General features: G+C 39.7%; 1 protein-coding gene across 7 annotated transcripts in view; it reads right to left on the minus strand.

The window, feature by feature from the left end:
• VGLL3 (vestigial like family member 3) overlaps nucleotides 1-16,723 on the minus strand; it is a 125,105-nt gene that overhangs the window by 64,966 nt on the left and 43,416 nt on the right. The window lies entirely within an intron of this gene.

A 16,723-nucleotide genomic window follows, 5' to 3' on the forward strand; every position in this document is an offset into this window, starting at 1 on the left:
TTCTCATAAAGATAAATTCAGAAAATACTTCCTCTGGTGTCAACTTAAACATCTGGTTGGATGAAAGAAGGTACAGTTTTACCTGAGTTCCACTTTTTTTTTTTTTTTTTTTTTAAATAGAAACAGATTTGTAAAAGGTAGAGTTAAAGTAAAGAAACCATGAAAATGTATTTAGGGCAAATGCATATTATAGCATATTTCAGTTAAAAATGTGATAAAAATCAGCAAGAAAAGCCTCACTCGTATCCACTACATGCATTTACATTGACAAATGGCCACTTTCCAGGGAAAGGTCAGCCATCAGCAGTGCAGGGATGAGGCAGAACCATGTCCACTGAACCCGAAACAATAGCTACACCTGTACCTAGCAAAAAAACAGGCAGAGAACAGGAAATCAAAAGTGGCACATAACTGAAGAAAAAAACACCAGGTCATGTAAATCTGCTATAAACACAGGTTCAAACACTCAGTGTCTTGGATCAGACAACTTAAACTTTTAAGTCCAAAAATGTATGGAGATTTCGCACAATCAAGCCTCTATGCCTTTGGAAAATGACATTGATTTCTGACTGGAACAATGCTTTCTTTTGTACTGGAAGAGTTTGAAACTGAAAATAGTATGGAGGAAAAACATATGGAATATGCTGCACCAGCAGCAGTGTCATATTTGTTTCCACTGGCACAAAACAAAGGAATGATGTTCCCAAAGGTGCACACAAGTAACACGAAACACTGCATATAGGCAGGCTCCACAGATGTCTTTGAAAAGGTGCAGGGAGAAGAATGACTTTTCTTCTCAAGGAGAGCCAGAAATTCTGCCAGCATTTGTTAATCAGTCACAAAGTTGCTGCCATCTTCATACAACATACATCTAAGAGTAAGGAACGCTCGTGCCAACGCATACGTGGGCTTAGACCCACTGACTCTAGAAGTTAACACAAAGCATGCTTTCAGCAGCAGCAAGAGACATATTTTTGTGATCTTGAAGAAAAGTTGCCTTCCTTCTATTCTGAAAATAAATGGGATTGCTCTATATTTCCAGAATATCAGATATTTATTTCATAACAATGGTGTGTTACAGTGATGTATGTTTACAATAAAAATGCTGAAGTGATGTATTTCCTAATTACATTCTCAAAGAACTTGCATCCAATACCAGAGCCTGAGCCACCTCCCAAAAGTAATAATAGGGGTCCTCTCCACTAGCCTGGGAGGGAAAATAAGCCCAAGAGTCATAGAATATTATATATATATATATATATTTTTTTTTTTTTCTAGAGGGTAAAGTGGCCTCTTAGGTGGCTCTTGAATAAATGCAAAGCAGCCCACAGGAATCCTGCCATTAATTTTGACAGTCTTTGGATCTGTCCCTATTGTTTCATTAAGAACTGGAAACAAGTCTTGTCTACTCGCATAATTTGAACCATACTGTAGCTGTGCAAGTATAATTCACTGCAGTCTGATTCTCCTGTGGGGATAGAGGCATAAATTCATATTATGTGAAGGGGGCGTAATCCATAACTGCATCCACAAGGTTACTCAGACCAGTATAACGGTATTGATCAGAATACCACCTGCCTTCCCCCTCCCCAACACATGCACATGGCACAACAGCTGTACGTCTGGGGGGTCCTTTCCCACAACCCTTCTAATTTGTGCCTATCACCCATGAGCATGCACACAGAGCTCTTTGGCTTCCATTTGCTAGGTCTCTCTGCTAATCCAGAAAGCCAGGACATTAAGAAAGCTATTAAATACATGAGAAAAACATTGGCAAGTGTCCAAAACATTTCACATAGAGTTGAACTGCTGATGTTACCTCTGCCTTCTGGATGTGCACTGGACCCTTTGCAATGCGCATCTCACATAGATTCCCTTAAGGAAGTGTTTGAATGTATAAAAAAAGGACACATCAAAAAAAATCCAACAAACAAACCCCCCAAAATTAATAAATAAATAAAGTTGACTTCTGATCAAAGCTTGATTCCTAGTTGTCTTCCACTTCCAGCCCCATTCTAACACTAAGAGCATGTCACTCTTTTAATTGCATAAAGAGACTTAAGGCAGTTATAAATAACGAAGTTACCCACTCTTACAAGTGTTATCCTTTTTTAACACTGAACACATTTTGATAAGGATTAGTAACACATTTAACTCTTTATACCTGTGAAACTAGAGCATAAATCATTTTTTCCACCCTGCTTCAGTACAGTTGGAGATAGATGTGCTGGATACAAGCAGGAGAGACACTTGTCACTCTGCTCTCTACATGCTGATGCAAGCACACATGCTGTTCCTCTTGCATCACACAACAAGTATGAAATTTGTTTTCAAACCAAGGGAAGAATTTTGGAAATGGATAATAACCATTAGACATACACAATGGTTAGGCAAGGTGGATGACTATATTCATATGCAGAAGTGTCAGCACTGTCTATTCATAACAGGAAAGAAAGACGGGGGGGAGCCAGGATTGCCAAGGCAGCCTTGCTCATCGAGACAGTCACTGCTGGCTCTCAGTCCGTGCAGCAGCCTAAGGAACTGGGTCAGCAGTTCAAGGTGTTGGGCACTCGCCCTCAGTAGCCTTGGGCTTCAGGGGCTTCACTACCTTACTCCTATCATCCACACAATAAAATACCGTTAGATGCCATTAAAAGCAATCCAAATTTATTTATTTATTTGTTTTACTGATATGGAAGAATTCGCAAGCCAAAAAGGATGTGAAAGAATGAAATAACCATGCTACATACCCCTTCTCCAAGCCTCTGTGGGTCTTTATTGCTGAAACTAGCCAACTGATATTTTGAGCAGAAACCTTAACTGGATGTATACTATGATTATTTCCAAGTCTTTCTCTCCCCCCTGCTAAAATTCAGAATTGTCTTCCATAAGATTTAAAGATTGTTTTGAAATAACTAGCTAAAAACATACACATGTTGTGCAGAGTCCTATGGAGCCTGCAGCAAAGCAAATTATAGTCTGAGATGGATGAAGGGAGCTGAATCAAAACATATCTCTGTACAAAATGCTTGTGGCTTAGCAGAAGTGGTCTTTCCTTTCCTCTCATGGTTAAAATATATTATGTTATGAGCCCATCTCATGCTAAGAAGTACAGAGAAGAAACCATACCAATCTTTTAAATAGACAGTTGTGGGACCAAAGCTAATCCACAGAAAATTCCAAATACCTTTGAAATGGAAGAGCTACATTACTGTCTATTCAGAAGACGGATAATAGCCTCATGCTAGATTTTTGTCATCAAGAACATAACAGCGTTTCAACAGCATTCAGAGAAATGGAGATGAGAAAACATCTCCGAATTACGTCCAGAGCACATTCCAGGCAAAACTGAAAGTTCAGGTTTTGCTCTCAAGCCAACTGTTGCCCACCAATAAACAGGTGCACCTTCAGGTTACGTTGCTACCAAACTTAATCAGGTGGTTTCAAGCATAAATAGCTAAACAGTATAGAGCTCAACACAAACCAAAACCCCCTTGTAATTTCCACTTGGCACTAACAGAGCTAAGGTGTGAAGTCCTCCAGTACCCTGGCTACATCAGCTTCCAGACAAGGCCATTTTCGCATAATCAGTGCCATCTACATGCAGACAAGTTCAAAAAGTATGAGCAACCTCTGTATCATACACCAAGCTAGAAGACATTTATTCCCCATGAGTATCAGGCATGACACTCAATAAGCCACTTTATCATTGCCATACATATGGGCCCTTGTTTTGTAAACTTACTCACAAGGAGCTACTGGGCAACTTAATCAAAACAGTTGTACAAATCATACAGCCTTATGCTTCTGTCTTGGCAACTCACCTCCTTGCATTCATAGTGGTGAATAGCTGGTTATAGTTTTCACTCCACTTCACAGTATAAGGTGCCAGAATGCAACTCTAGAAGGCAGCACTAGGGAGAATACGTAGTCTGCTTATTTTTAATAAGCTGATATTACACATTCCAAATACTGTCCTTCATGAACTTGTACAGTACTCTATTTGCATATTCTCAAAATAAGTTTTTTTTTTTTTTATAGGTGGATAAAATCTCGAACAATAAATCTTGTGCTTCTCTGGCACCATCATCCTTCTAGTCCACTTGGAGGGGGGAAAAAAAAAGCCTCTCAGCAACCTACAGTTTTTCCTTTATATGTTTAATCCTTAACAACAACAGAACTCCATGCACAGTGGGTATATTATAGCACAATTAAAAGAACCCAGACCAAAATGGACACAGCTCAGCTCTAAGACAGATGTAAAAATAGCTTGAGTGCTTCAATATTCAAAATTATTTCTGGATTTCTCAAGACAAACACAGTTGTGGAAGGGAAGATCCTTTTTCTTTTTTTTTGGTCTGGCTTGTTGGGTTTTAATTACTGCAATAGTAGAGCAGATAATATAGATAATACAAGAAAATCTTCCTCAGAGCATCTCATGTTGTGCTACACTATGTAGTGTGCTGACTTCAGAGTCAGCCAACTGGTTTTAATCATCCTAGTAGGACACCATCTTATTCTGAGCAGGGAAGCTGAAGTAAAAATAAATAAATAAGAGAAACACTGAGCTGCCAAGACACCAGCATTCAGAAAAAATTTTACACTGACGTGAAGCTATTCATCGATCTCTGAACACTGTCTTGAGGGGGTCAGTTTGTGCAGAGAATGGACCATCTCAACATGCTTCCCAGCAACTCAGGAAAATCTTTTCCCCTGCTTAGGGCTGTGCATGAACAACTGCTAAGTATAAAACAACAGCTTTGTCTATATTGTCTTACTGTAGTACCAGCATTAAAGAGAATGTTGTGGGACAAACTGCAGATTAAAGGCATTCAGTTCACAGCTAAAGTCCAATGGCACGTATAGGTATAATATACATTTTCAGTTATCAATCTCACAGAGCTCTCATGTCCACTGTCTTGGGGGAGTTCATACTCTGACTGCAGTCAATCCTCTTTCCTCCCCCATATCTGCCACAGTGGAGTGAGAGTATGGAATTTTCATCCCAAAACAGCACTAAGATCACTATGTCACCCTCTTCTGAGGACAAGAGAGGGTCAGGCCAGAGCAAAGGAGTGTCACCAACATTAAGCACAGCACTCCATAAGGTTCTCTGATTTATGCCAGAGTCTTGGTTGGCCACGCAGACAAAATGAAATGACCTTAAAATTCCCTTTAGTATCCTTAAGGAAAAAAAAAAAAAAGAGAACAAGTTTTTTTCTTGTTGTTCTTTAAAGCAGATTTATTTCTTCAACATTGTTCATTGAAGGTGAAATGATTTCCCATCCTGGAAAGTATTATCTTGCTAGCATACCTACACAAGCTTCAGTGTAAATTTCTACACCCTGTGCCTGCAGTAATCTTGTCTCTGTTGAAACATCTGAGGCCCAAATTTAGGCTTGAACATGTGCAATAGGAGATGAAATTTGGCTCTTCAAGTGTGAAATAGCTCAGTTGTCCACTGACTCAACATCAAAAAAGGATCAGCCTGTTGGAAAGGATTCATTTTCAAAACTGAAAGTAGTAAGAGGGTGAGGAAAGGAAAAAAAAAAATAAAAAGGAAGAAAAAAGGAAAAGCACTTCATCTTTTATGCAGCCAAGTATCCATTCATAATGTTCTGTTGAAAATGCTCTTGATAAAACATGATTTTTTTTTTTCCAGAAAAAAAATGTCCAGGATGTATTTTTCTGCTATCTTACTATCTTCTTAACTTTCCTTTGTTACTAATGTTTATAAATCTTTTATTGACACGATCACCCTTAATCAGAATTTACAGGAAATCACCCCCATTATATAGCATGAATTCAGGCACCTCTGAGAGCAATCATGTGGTACTTTCTGCAAATGGCTAGGGTAGCAGCAATTATGCTGATTTTCATTCCATATTTAAAAGGAGACTGGCCCCAACCTCACTATCTTTTAAAAGAAATCAAAACACAGAGCTCATTCAAGAAGATTTTAACCGCCAGCTGAAGCAAAAGCCATTTTGGAGACCCCACAGGACACCTGGCTGATAGGGAGCCACCACACCTGCTGCCTGTTTCCAGAACTGAGCTGCGCTGCACTGCCTGCAGCCCTACACCACGATGCCACTGGGACAGAGGCAGCTTCCCCAGGGTCCCAGCCAAACCCTTCTGACAAAGCCCTCACTAAGCACCCAGGGTATTCGGTTCCAAGCATGGAGATATTTTGCTGCCTGATGAAACAGTATGACTTGAACCAGACCAGCACTAAGCACGCCCCTTGTTGAACGACCTGTACACACTGATACACCCCAGTGCCAGGCAAGGTGGAGAAACCCAGTTACACTGCATTAGCAAATCCACTATTGTCCTTGGCTTCTCTCTTCCTTCAAGCCTCCCGCTGCACATTCCTCCCACCCGTTATAAACACTGAAAGCAAAGCCCAGGGATTTCACTGAACAGAGCTCTGAGTGGAGGGGATAAAGCTATGGGACCCAAACCCTGGTTACATGAAAGCAAAAGATGCCAAAGTCTTAAAATACTTTGGCAGAAAGCTAGCTCTGAACAACCAGGAATGCAAGCTCTGTGGTCAATTTAATCCCTGGAATAACTCGGCAGCTTTCTGAGTAATATTGCACAGGGTGAGTTTGGCTACAATTTTTTGATATCTTTAAACTACTTTACTACTTTCCTTTCTTGTGTTTTTGGTCTTTTATATAAGCTTTCCTTTTAAAACTATACAGGAGAAGTGAGAAAGTAAGTGTCTATCTGAAAACAGACAGACACTTTTGCTGCAGAAAATTCGAATCCTGGGAGAGAAGTTAGTTCCAGTAGCCGCCCGAGCAGTGATGTAGCCGCAAACTAGAAAGGACACATCTGCTGCCTCAAGGAGTTTTTCAAGTAAAAGAGCAGTCCAAAAAATCTTTATTACTGTTATTATTCTTTTTATTGCCATTAACCAAGCTTTAGGCTAGAAAAGCAGCACCAATCTATTTATGCATTGTTGTCACTTCTCTGTGCCCAGAGAAGTAATGTCAGTAAAGAACTGGGGGAGGAAGGAGAACTGGACTTTCATGAATGGGACAGATGAGCTGGAGTTATTACAGATTATTTTAGAATTATTATTTCTTTTTCTCCTTTCTTCAAACACAGGTTTGGCAACTGAATACAAACATGTAGCTTAGCAGAGTAAGGAGAGAGAAATGGGTTATGATCCCCATATGTTTCGGTACCTTTAAAATAAAGGGATGGTAACACTTAAATATTATTAAGATTCAAACAGCTGGTACTGTGTTTGTTGCTGTAATCATCTGTCTAATTATATTGGAATGTGACAAAAAAAGGTAAAAAAAGAGGTTGTTTTGACAGCTCAACATTCAGGGCTCCCAATAGGCCACCAATTAGGCCCTTGAAAAAGGAAGTAACTTGTAAAAGCTAATGACTGCTCAGCAATGGGACATAGACCTATTTTTGTCTCCCCCCCCCCACACACACACCCCATAACAAATCTAGACACCTTTAGTTACAGCAACTTTCTTTAGGCTGCTTTCATGTTATGTAAACAAAATTAAAGATCTATTTCTCAGCCAGCATTTCCTTTCTGGTTATTCAGTTATACCCCTCAGCTTTTACATACATGCAGAAGAAATCTTAGTGTGAATTCCTGACGATAAATGAAGACATTCCAATTTCCAGAAGTTCAGGATCAGTGCAAAGGCTTTAAAGTCAGTAGCCATATGTACGTTTGCACAAACAGACCTGACTAATTCCCACAACATTCCAAGAAGAGGTTTTCAAGGCACTGATCCAAGCTCTGTCCACTGTTGATAAATTTCTTCTTCCTTGGATTCAGTGACATCTCCCAAAATTTAAAATAAATAAATAAATAAATCTGAGCACTATCAACATTCTTTAAAACAGCATGCAGCTGAAAAAACTTAACATACAAGAGGAGATCTAGAACATGATCCACTAGGAAGTCAGTGATACCAGCTGAAGGCTTCATCCAGAAACACAAAGGTTAAGAGGGATTCTCTCTCATTTCCATGCATTTGGATTTGGCTAAATATTTTTCCGCAGTAAAGATAGATTAGCTTTTTGGCTCTGGTGCAATTTACAAGTTACAGAGTAAACTAAGATAGGTAAACCTACAACAGCCAAAAGGCAAACTTATATAGAACCAGGAGTAGGTCTGGGTAGAGCCGTAACACCACTAAGATACAGCAGCTTGACAACATACTGCTTGTTACTGCCCAGCTGTCACCAGAGATGCCTGGTATGCATCAGCCTACCATACCGAGGAGCCATTCACAACAGCGTAGCTGTTTATTTTCTAACAAATATTAAGCTACCATAATACACCTTTGCATGATATACAACCCAGCCTTTTTTTTTTTTATTATTTTTTAAGCTTCAGATCCAACCTTTGTCTAAGAGGTTACACTCCAAGATGAGAAAAATACAAACAGGCAAGAAGAAACAAATATGCAAAAAGTGCTTTTACATGCCTTCATACACATGTAGACTATCATCCTACTGCATCTCCCGAATATGGACCAGAGATTTACATGCAATCAGTTTAATCATGTTTTCTATCTGTTACATACATAGAGTGACACACCACACACACCAAAAAAAAAAATTAAAATAAAAGCAGCATCAGAGCAAATCTGATCTGCTGGTTTTTGAATGGATACAGCACTGTTAGAGAAAGAGGTTTACACCTATCCAGCACAAAAGAAGTTTTATACAGGGGTGGGGGGTGAGGACAGACATGACTGATGAGCAGTGATGAGCAATGCAACTTGCAGAAGTAACATTTTAGGGAAGATGCATCCAGTGAAACTATCACCGAAAAGGTTTAACAACTCAGTGAGTACCAGCATCTATGATCCACAGCACCAGGATGATGGCACCAGCAGCAACATCAGGCCACGTTTTAGCCTCCATCCTCAGTCCTGCCTCTGCTGGCAGCCTTCCCCTACCAGTAGGGCTGGGAGGTTCTTGTGAGACAGCTGGGAACAGGCTCATTACAGATAGGCACATCCCTTCCTGACATTACACTTGTAGCTTAGAGAAGCTCTCCCACATCATGGACTTTCTTCCCCAGTTCAAAAGGTACACAGTTTCCATTCCTTATCCTGCTGCAGTCTCCTTCCCACCCAGGTGCTCTTTTTTATTTTATTTTTTTTTAAGTAGTTACTTGTTTTAACCAAAGCATACCAAGGTGGTTATAATAGCATTGATGCATTCTACAGCAGTAAAGTGATCATGTTAAAAAAAAAAAAAAAAAAGGAAAAGCAAACCAAACAGTATCAGAAAAGAAGGCATGGGTAAAATACACAGCTTTCTGAATGACCAGTTTCATAGTAAGTTACACCATTACCCATTTCACTTCCTGCTCAACAGCATTTCCCCCCCTTGTTTCCCAGCTTGAGTTCTTTAGAAGAGATCAGCTGTTCATACCCGGTCCATAAACAGCTGGAGAAATTTACCCTGCTGTGAATGAGACTTTGTTTGTATAACTGGGGAAGATTAGCTCAATTTCAGCTTCTCTGTTAAGAGAGAAAAGCAGCCTGCTGTAACAGTGCACCATGAAAGCTAAATACACATACAGGTGTCTTCAAAGTAGTTTATAAATATGACAATTTGTGTATTGTCTTTAAGGGTAGGTTTACAGTTTAAGTTTGTCACTTAAAGAAAATTTAGACAAAAGCTCTCTAGATATACTCTGTCCAAAGCCATTTACTTTCAATGTGGCTCATACAGCTACTTTTAACGTTAACAGTTCAGCATCACTGCAAACGTTTCCACCTCTAATACTAATTGGAGATATGCCAGTAATGGCTCTCTAATTAAAGCTGATTTGAGTTTTGTATGTTAATTAGTTTCAGCTAATATCAATTAAATAAAGGAATAATGGGGTCATTTCACATTTAAATCACAGAAGCTTCAAGCATAAGCTGCTTTAGAGGAAATTAGCTTGTAATTAAACAGTGTTGTTAATAATTGCCTGTAAATGGAAGCAGTCAAGCTGTTGCACAGGCCATGCCTAACAGTTACAATTATAGCCATCTACACAAAAATCGACATAGGTAAATTCTGAACAATCCGGCTCAGGATTTCAATTTATTTGTTCGGTTTAAATCTCCTCTCTTCATAATTAATGTTATCCATCATTGCCTTTCACATTAAAACCTTTTGCAGGGAGGCATTTTTTTCACAGCAGCACAGTAATGCACTGCTCCACAATAACGTCCTTGTCTGCAGTCACCTGTCTCCCAACAGCAGGGGGACCTCCCTGTTCTCCCAGTTCCTCACAGATACATTTACAGGCAGAAGGCAATTTTTCAAACATAGAGAACTGCGTTTGCATGCAGCAGTTAACACAGGATGAGCTTCTGGTCAAATTCTAACCCTTAACTGTAGTGTGAGCACTAACATTAATAATGTCCAGTGACATATTTATACCTTCTTTTGCCTGCATGATCTCCATGTTAGCAGTTTAAATATACAGTTAAACAACTTATACATGTTGTCATCAAAAAAGTAAATATTTTTCCTTGTAAAGCCTTAAACAATATGTGCTCTTTATGAAGTGGAACCGAACGTACACATTTTTCACAACTTGATTTGAACAGTTCAGGTAAGCAAATAATAATAAAAAGAAGGACCTTAGTGAAATCAGTAGCAAAACTCCACCTAGCTTCAGCTGTGCTACAATTTTACTTAAGGACTCTGACTTCAGGAGACTATGCTCTCAGGCCTGTTCTCAGAAGCACACCTATTATTATGCATGCAGCCCAATAAAAGACTGTACCCATTACGGAGTTCAGTTCAAACACAAACTTCTCCAGAAATTTCCCAGAGAAGACAAAAAAAAATACAGAAAACTGCATGATTCCCTCTGTAAGGAAACTAAAACCAAATATGTGTGTGATAACCATACCTCAAAACACAGAAAATGCATCGATAATATCTTGTTCTACCTCTTCACTTCTTCCTACTTAAACATCTCAGACACCTTCTGCAAGTTCTATTAAATGAATAGTTGCAAGGTATTAATTGAGACAGTACCTCCTCAACTCTAGGAACAGATTTACAGGGGAAAAAAAAAACAACACCCTGTCATATCAATAACATTCATTTAGCTGATTTCCGTACTCTAGAGCAATCCATACAAACACGATGCAAAGTTAATTTGATGGTAAAAAACAGAAGGCTTACCTGAGTTTTCATCTTTGTTAGTAAGGAGTTGATGAATTGCAGCAAAGCCCTTTATCACTTCCTTCAGCCCGGCCAGCTGTGTACTCAACTCAGCTGAAAATTTCTACCCTATTACCCTGACCTTTAATTAGTTAATCAAAATATTTTGCTTTTTATTGGAATATACTGATCACAAAAGATAATGTTCATCACATTTCTGGAAGTGGAGTCTGCTTTAATAATGACCATTCAGTGCACCTACAACTACAGAAATAGAGAAGGACCCATCTGAGACCTTACATCACTATTGCTATGAAGGCAGATCATATTCAGCTGTGTCTGAGAAAGAGCAACAAATGTTACAGGACTCTTATGCACACAAAACAGCCAGAATAAATGGTGGATAATGTCTTCAAAATCCAATTGCTTTTGGATCATGTCTAGGTATTAAAACACTTCTTTAAAAGGAAAGAAATAACAAATTGGAGGATCAGTTTTGTTAAACATAATAAGTCAGCTTGCAGACAGTGAGAAAAGCTATCATTAGAAAACTGTTTTCTTGTTCTCATTCAAACTTTAAGACACCACTGGTAGGGCAGCAGTACGGACCTAAATATCTATGGTTAAGAAGCAGAGCTGCACCAGTGTCAGAACTGCACACCTCTACAGCTGGCCATTTGCAGGAGTTATGTAAATCTCTGCATTTTTCCTGAGAGACAGAGGCTGAGCGATTTTGCAACACCTACAAGTCACATTTGTATCCCAGAATGCTTTCTCTACAAACTCCTTTTGTATGGTCCCAGGTTTTTCCCTCCTTAAACGTACCTCAGGTTAATTCAAAGCTCTGTAATACATTTGTCATCTCTTACGACACTCCCACTCTTAGTTTTATTTCAGGTTCTCTTGTTACTTGAGCCTGTTATCATCCTCCTCTCAAGGAGGTACAGGGATTGGTACAGATGCACCTTCTGAGAGATTCCAACGAGTGATGGACTTACAGCTGGATCTGACACGGGAACAGATCTCTTAAACCTACAGATAGTAGGAAACTGCATGCAAATGGATGGCTCAGGGAGAGCAGAGCAACCTTACCTCATTGACAACATTTAGTATCCTCTCTTTCCCATTTCAAAGACAGCTATAAGCAGCAAAGGAATAAGTGTACAAGTTATTTTAATTTATTATTATTGTTGTTATTATCATTGTTAATAATAATAATAATAATAATTTTCCCCTCAGAACTGCTCATGGAGATTGGGCAGAGAGCAGAGGCACTCCCGGCTTGTCCAGGAGTCTGGTTGCCAGATAAACCAGCATGAGCTGGGGACACTGTTGGGGCCAGGAAGATGCTGGGCCTGGTGTTCCCTTGTCTGGCCACTTCCATGATCCTTTACATCCCTGTTAAGTGGATGAGAATGAACATCTCCAGTTCTGAATGGGAAGATTTCACACCCACTTTGTGCAGGTGTAAATGACTGCAGAGTACCGCATTGGTAGCACAGCCTGTTACATCCTCCCACTAAGGCTTTACATAGTACATGTCCAAGCACTGTATATCAAGTACAGAAGTAGTAGAGAATATTCCCTTTGTGCAAGTCAGTTTTGGTGCACTAGATCTTCTTACTATTTCCATTAGGACTATACCTGCTGGATTAATGAGAGTGACGTGAATAGGATTCGGCCTCTACTCTATGTTATCTACCTTTTCGGGGGTCTCTGTGTGGTGATACTGCCAATCTCTCTCTGATTTCTTGGTTTTCTTGTTGAAGTTAAAATTCTGGTCCCCCAGAACGAGCGAAAAAATAATAGAAACATCTTTGGGGCTTTTCCTTCCTTCCAGGCTAGCCAAATTACAACTGTAGCAGCACAATCCCATCATACCTTGATCCAAAATCAGTGTGAATCTGGGTCTTCTGAACTAGATGATGAACCGTTTCCAAAATTCTTTCGATTTGAGCTGTCATACAACACATTCAGTAACCGCAGAATAACAGCACTGCAACTCCAAACTTGTGCACCACAAGGGTCCAGATGACTTAATGACAAATAATAGCTCACAGTTCCTGAATGACTTTTTCTCTTAGTTTTAGCTTAGCTCAAGCACATTTTGTCTACAGATGTATACAGAGAAACTATTTGGGGAAGAAACACAATATGAGTAAATACCAACACAACAGTGTCAGTCCTGGGAGATCAAGATAATACATCGTTGTCACTTCAGAGCAGAAAAATAGTCCTCCCAATGACTTCATAGGATTATCACTCTCAAAACTCATGATGAAAAGGACAAAAATGTTATTGTTAACTATCTTAGGTTATATTGCTGATGTTAATACTCAAGTAGTTAAAACAACAACAACAACAACAAAAAAGTAATAAAAAAGAAAAAACACAAAATCACAGCAAAAGTCTGTCATCAAATGGAAAAAAAATATTAGGAAGGCCTTGCAGTTTTAAACACCACATTGCCAATGAAGAATCATACTTCTACATATAAGACAACAAGTGCATGAGAAGATTAGTGCTTTAGTCCAGGTGGAAACTCATCTATGTTTCTTGAAGATGCCTAGCTTGCTGCAAGTAGGAGGAACAGTTACTCTTAATGAAGACTGACAAAACCACCAGAAGAAACATGCTTGAAGTGTTGGATTGGTTTTCAGGCAGACTATACTCCTGTGGAAAGGCCTGCTTTCAAAAGAAGTACTGCTGGTATGACCTAGGATCCACTAGTGTTTGGTTACAAAGTGGTGAAGTAATCTTCTAGTCCACTTTGGGAGGGCTTAAGCCATACCTCCTGGTGTCCCTCCTAGGAAGCTCTGCTTTAAGCCCTTCTTCATTGTCTGCAGTTGTTAGTGACAGGGCCATAAATTATCTGAATTATAGAAGCAATACGTAATGACAGGTACTGGAATCGATGGTTGCAGCTTCTGCCACATGGTATGTCAGTCACAAAACAGTGGTCTCTATGATGTATTGTGACTATCAGTTAGAGAGTCACCCCCTCATGCCAAAACTGATAGGGTCTCACTGAGGCCCAGCAAAAGCAGTACATAATTCAGTGAAGAGCTCTCTCCGGAAAGCCCTAGAGTATGGCTAAGTAATGATCTTGTTTACCTCATTTGGCCCCAAGATGTCCAAGAGCTGGCCATGAAGAGTTCTTATGCTCTCTGATATCCAGCCGGGACAATGTGTCCTGTCTTTGTTTTCAGCCATCAGGCTTGTGTCAAACACACCCTGACAGCTGCAAAATTTTTTGGTGAAAACAATAATTCCACTAATTCCACTTTTCCTTTCCATCTGCCTGCAGATGGTTTAAATCTGACCCATCGGGGGGGGAGTAATATTCCAGCTGAGATGAAATTATGATGTTTGCCGATTTCATATAAAGAAAATAACAGGTTTGAGATTTGCAGAAGAGAATTTACAATGATGAATGATACTGTGCATGGGGGAACTAGAGGTTTTGACACTGGTTGATCTGGGTTCTCTATACTTCCTCTCAGACCTCTTCAAATCAGCAAAAAGCCACATGAAAAGTAATCAGCAATGTCTGTCATGGATAACAGCTACTTTTTGTCCTTTACCAAAGAGAAACTTTATTAAGAAACACCAAAATACAGTTTGAAATACTAGAAGTAACTAATTTCTTAAGGGACAGATTTGCAGCTTGACAATCACATCTTTTTAGTTTCAGTGTTCCTCTAACCTTCTCCATATTTGAAATCCAAATAACAAGGTTGACATCATTCTGTTTGTTACCAGACCCTCACATTGCAAACACTGCTTTACAAGTGCACACTTTGAATGATGAGTTTGTTCATGAAAAACAGCAGAACTGCAGCTATTGCAGCTAAACCACTAGCCAAATGTTTTTGGTGCTTCTTGTCCACATTTGATGAGACCAGCACATACTGCACAGCATCATAAACAGAAAGCAACTGAAAGAAAATGCTTTCTAGCTAGTAATCTTGGAGTGAGGAGTGAAAGGCCATCTCCTGTGCTGGTCTCTTCAGGACAACATAGAGGCATTTTGGTGGTGGGGACAGGAAGAAGTTCAGGGTCCTGCTCTTGAGTTGTTTCTGCTTCTGCCTATGTAATATTCTGGTCATTTCACATCTAGCTTTATACAAAAAGTAACTACTTTTCCATCACATAAAACAAGAGAAAATTAACCACACAACCCATGAGCCATACAACAGTCACATTTTTTCAAGTCACAGGCTTTAACAGTTGCCTCAGAGACTTTGCTGTATCATCCAGGCTGGCAGCAATTTCCAGTCACTGCAAGAGGAAAATGGTGGTAGAATATATGCAATCTCTAGAAGAAGTCACATGAGACAGGAGCTGATGAAACAAGATTGAAGGAACCTGTCACTTTTTAAACCAGGAAAATATAGCACAAAGGCATTGCTATAGATTGCTAATGCCCTGACCCACCATGGTGTTGATTTTTGTTGTTGCATTAGGTCACAAGTAAGGTTGGGAAGAGCTTCCTAACAATACTAATCTCATAAAGATACATACATATATTGATGCGGACAACTGGTAGTGGTAGGAAAATCCAGGGAGGTGCCAGTCACATAATGAACTCCATGCAAAAGAATACTTCCAAAATGTTTAAAGCCACATCTATAAAGGTTAGGTCCATTGAGAGCAAACAAATCATTACACTTATCACTGTGTTTTTTCCTAGGAAGCAAAAAGCCCTCAAGACCCTTTTAGGATGACTGAGACTTTGGCAAGTCTACTCATCATATAAAGGTTTGAATGGGTATGCTGCACCTGCTGCATAGCGTGATAAAGTTCTGGAAGCAAGAAAATCCCTTCAAGCCTGTTCACACAAAAATGTCATTGGCAACAAAGCAAAAAGGCCTGGAAGTGAGCAGAAACATATTTAGGGTCTCCTAAGTCATATACTTAGAGCAGCTAATCTAACTGGGAGCAAGGAGAATAAGAAGCAATAAATCTCTGGAGAATGCACTATGTTATCTCCTTGCTAGAATAAGGGCAGTTTTTTTTCTGAGGTAGCCAGGATACCTGCTGAGCTCCTGCCGAACAGTGTTCTACTTCCACGTTGCCTTTTACCCAGGGCTGCTGTTCATGCCAAGCATTTCCATTTGCTGTGACTGAAACCACCAAGCCAGGAAATGGAGCTTGTATTTGTTTTGCACCCCCTGACACCCATGAGCCCAAGCTTTTGGACAGGCTAAACTCACTGTGCACACAGATGCTAACTGTGTGACACGGAGTTGCTCTGCCGTGAGCCTAGATATCCACATTGCAAGGCAGCCAGGAGTTTGGAAGCCTGCCGTTAAAGCAATGGAAATGGAAAACAAAAGCAAGGATAAGGGTGGAAAAATCATTAAAAACAACAGGTAGCTAAGTCACACAAAGCATCCTGTGGAATTGATGCATTCAAAAGCAATGCAGAGACTTGATGTGCATAGAGGATGCATTACCCTCTCTGAAAAGATGTCTTAAAAGAAGCACACTGTTTACCAACAATAAAATAAAAGTGTAGAGTCTAATAGTGCTATGGACTGAGCTTGTTCTG

The sequence above is a fragment of the Anser cygnoides genome, chromosome 1, assembly GCF_040182565.1.
Source record: "Anser cygnoides isolate HZ-2024a breed goose chromosome 1, Taihu_goose_T2T_genome, whole genome shotgun sequence".
Taxonomy (NCBI): domain Eukaryota; kingdom Metazoa; phylum Chordata; class Aves; order Anseriformes; family Anatidae; genus Anser; species Anser cygnoides.